Source organism: Orycteropus afer, unplaced genomic scaffold, assembly GCF_000298275.1.
Source record: "Orycteropus afer afer isolate SDZICR_OR568_19922 unplaced genomic scaffold, OryAfe1.0 scaffold00364, whole genome shotgun sequence".
NCBI classification, from domain to species: domain Eukaryota; kingdom Metazoa; phylum Chordata; class Mammalia; order Tubulidentata; family Orycteropodidae; genus Orycteropus; species Orycteropus afer.
The window spans coordinates 3334118-3337874 of NW_006921951.1; the positions used below are offsets into that span (position 1 = coordinate 3334118).

A 3757-nucleotide genomic window follows, 5' to 3' on the forward strand; every position below is an offset into this window, starting at 1 on the left:
TTTGTTTTGTTTGTACGTTATCTATACAGGCAAGGTACTGTGCTGTGCTCCTCTGTTTGCTAGTTGACAGCACTTAAACACTCACCACATGTCTCCTTTCCTGTTGTCAGCCTCTCGTATGTCCTTGCCAACCCTGGCAAATAGAGCCTATTCTTAGGTCCCTGGAATCCGAATGAGAATGCTATCACTTTAAATATCCAAAATGGCCACCTCTTGTAAACATTCAAAATGGCTGTGCCCTCAGTCACTTTAAATATTGAAAATGGGTGCCACATGTAAACAACCAAAATAGCTGTGCCCTCTGGACAGCAGAAAGTCCATAGCTCAGGTTGTCTCCCTCCTTGCTGTTTACCTTCCTAGTCATAGGCCACCAAAGCATTTGTCCCTGCAGCCTTTGGTGACTGGGACTGATCTTTAGGTCAATTCTCAGGTCCCAATGCCACTTGGGAATATTCAGGCTGTTGGTTCCAACAGAGTAGCTGACAGTTCGCAGCTGTCTATCTCTGTACTCACTGTTTTCGTTCAGGTTTTTCCACTAGTTGGTGCTTAATCCACTTCTGCATTGTTCCTTTCAAAGCTCAGGGCTCCAGGATTATCTTCTGTATCTCTGTCAAATGGTTTTTCTTTTCTTTGTTGAAGAGGTCTGTGTCGCTTGTCTGCCTATTCCTCCATCTTGCTGAAAGTCTGACCATAATAATCTTAACAGGAGAATCTTGTTTTTAAGGTATCACTCAGGATATTAACTTATTTTTATGGAATTATAGATGTTGGAATGGTCTTATTTATACAAATTACACCTTACATATTTATATAGTACTTTATGAAGCAGTTTTATTTATCCACACTAAACTCACTTTAAAGACATGGAAACTCTGAATTAAAGTGCTTAAATGATTTGCTCAAGGTCTCATAGTCAAAACAGGGCAAATGCAGGATTGAAATCTACGTCTTCTAATCAATTCTATAATTAACCCAAGAAACAAAATCATCAACTTTCTTTTTTCCTTTCATAATATGCTTCATTCTCCTAAAATGGCATGCAAATGAAAAAGTCTGTGGACTTAAAGTTAAGAGTTAATTGAGGTTTCAGATGTATGAAGAGTTCTGAAAGAGATTAAGTGCCCTGGTTGAGAATTTCATCCAGCAGAAACGTGTACCAAACAGGACTCAAGAGCTGATTAAGGCCTATCTAAAAGTTCAGACTCAAATAAAATGAACTAATATTTACTGAAGAACTAAAGCATAAACAATATTATGTGAGACTTTTCAAGAAAAATTTCATTAATAGAAAAAGATAATATTTTAATGTAGAAATATCTTTATTTTGAACTTATGTGTACACATGCTAACATGTTGACTTTGTAGCAGCTATAGAAAAGTAAAGTAACTAATTAAAATAAGAGAGTGCTTAATCTTTTGGATCATTTTGCTAGTGGCATTTACCTTAATATTTAATTACAAAATGAAAGTATCATGTACACCTGCTATGTATCATTAGTATACTGACTAAACATTAACCTGTTGATAAAATCTACATATATTCCAGAGATGGAATTGTGGTAAGTAGGGCTGCTAAACCTGCCACTGTGAGAGAAGTCTGAGAAAATCAAGATCTTTTATAAAATGAGCACACAGAAAATTGTCTAAGGTACTTTGAGAACCCTGTTCCTGAATTCACTTTTAGTTGGCTTTCTCATTATGAGACCTTCAATAAAATTTGGGCCAAAGGAAAAATTTCCATCAAGTGAAATTTTCTTATATTGATATAAAAAAATTTTAAAAAATAACTTGGTTTTCAACAATTTAAATTAATACTAAAAGTATATTAAAAATTTTAAAATGAAATTCTGTCATCACTTAAAAATTAAAAGAACAGAAGCCACAACTCATGTGGACAAAATGTGCCGACTTTATAAAAATTTTGAAAAACAAAACATACTTTTTGTTTTGTTTTACCAACAATATAGGTATTAAATTGTGTTCTCTAATGGGCTTATTATTAAAAAATAAATTTAAAGTGCTTAAGGACTACAACAATGGGGCAGAAGTAAACAAGGTAACTTTTCCTCCAAGTTTTCAGGTCACCAATAAAAATCTACGTGGACAATGAATAAAGAAGACCAAAGAAGAGTTGATGCTTTTGAGTTGTGGTGTTGGTGAAGAAAACTGAAAGTACCATAGACTGCTAGAAGAACTAAGAAATCTGTCTTGGAAGAAGTACAGCTGGAATGCTCCTTGAAAGTGAGAATGGCCAGACTTTGTTTCACCTACTCTGGTCATGTTGTCAGAAAGGACCATTCCCTGGAGAAGGATATGATGCTTGGTAAAGTGGAAGGTCAATGAAAAATGAGAAGGCCCTCAACAAGATGGATTTACACAGTGGCTGTGATGATGGGCTCAGGTATAGCAAGAATTGTGAGACTGTTACAGGAGTGGGCTGTGTTTTTTTCTGTTGTAAACAGGGTTGTTATGAGTCAGAGCTGACTCAATGGCACCTAAAAACAACAACAACGACGACAACAACAACAACAGAAATCTATAGATTTTTATGAAAAATGAGAAATAAAAAGGTGAAAATCTCTAAAAATTTAAAGCTTGATTAGAAATTTAAGAAGTTAGGGGTAAGGCTTAAGTAAAGCAAAAACCAGAAAATAAAACATACTAGACGTACTGGCCCCTAGTTTACTTATTATACAGGAGCTCTGATGGCGTAGTGCCTAAGGCATTTGACCGCTAACCAGAAAGCTGGTGGTTCAAACCCATCAGCCATTCCTCAGAAGGAAGATTGGGAAATCTACTTCTGTAGAGATACCACCTCGGAAGCCCAAGGAGGGGTTGCTATGAGATCTAGAACTGACAAAATGTTTTAATCATATAAAAACACAAATTAACACTTCACATCCTTTAAGATGACTAGTATCAGAAAAAATGGAAAATAGCCGATGTTGGCAAGGATGTAGAGAAATCAGAACTCTCTGATTGCTGATGGGAATGTAAAATGGTACAAATACTGTGAAAAACAGTTTGGTGGCTCCTCAAAATGTTAAGTATAGAACTGCCAAGTTGTTGTTGTTGTGCCATCGAGTCAGACCCGACTCATAGCGACCCCTCCTTGGGTTTTCGAGACAGTATCACTACAGAAGTAGATTGCCCAAACTTCCTTCCAAGGAGTGGCTGGTGGATTTGAACCACCAGCCTTCTGGTTAGCAGTCAAATGCCTTAGGCACTATGCTACCAGAGCTCTGAGGTATAACAGGAACTCAGATACTTATACAAAACAGGTGAAATGTTGGACAGAAAAGAAGAATAGTGTTTGATTCCACTTATATGTAATGTCTGAATAGGCAAAGGTACAGAGACAAAAATTTATTAGTGGTTGCTGGGAGTCTGGGGGAGAAAGAAAAAAGGAGTTATTGCTTAAGGGATATTGAGTTTCTGTTCAGAGTGACGAAAAACATTTGGAAATGGATCTTGATGATGGCTGCACAACATGGTGAATATAATTAACGTCACTGATTTATGTACTTAAGAATTGTTAAATGGCAAATATTTTGTTACATATATTTTACAATAAAATTAAAAAGCAAACAAAATTCTATTAAAAGACAAAAGAAATAGCAGAAATTTAAAACAATTACAAAATAAATCACTCAAATTCTAATATTTTGCATATTCTTTTTGTTTTATAATACATTTTATTGAAATATAATTTAGGTACAGTGAAATACACAAAACTAAAGTGACAGGGGTCAATTTT

General features: G+C 35.4%; 1 protein-coding gene across 1 annotated transcript in view; it reads right to left on the reverse strand.

Moving 5' to 3' along the window:
• LOC103207321 (serine/threonine-protein kinase Nek1-like) overlaps positions 1-3757 on the reverse strand; it is a 278788-nt gene that overhangs the window by 7325 nt on the left and 267706 nt on the right. The gene's annotated exons all lie outside the window — the stretch shown is intronic.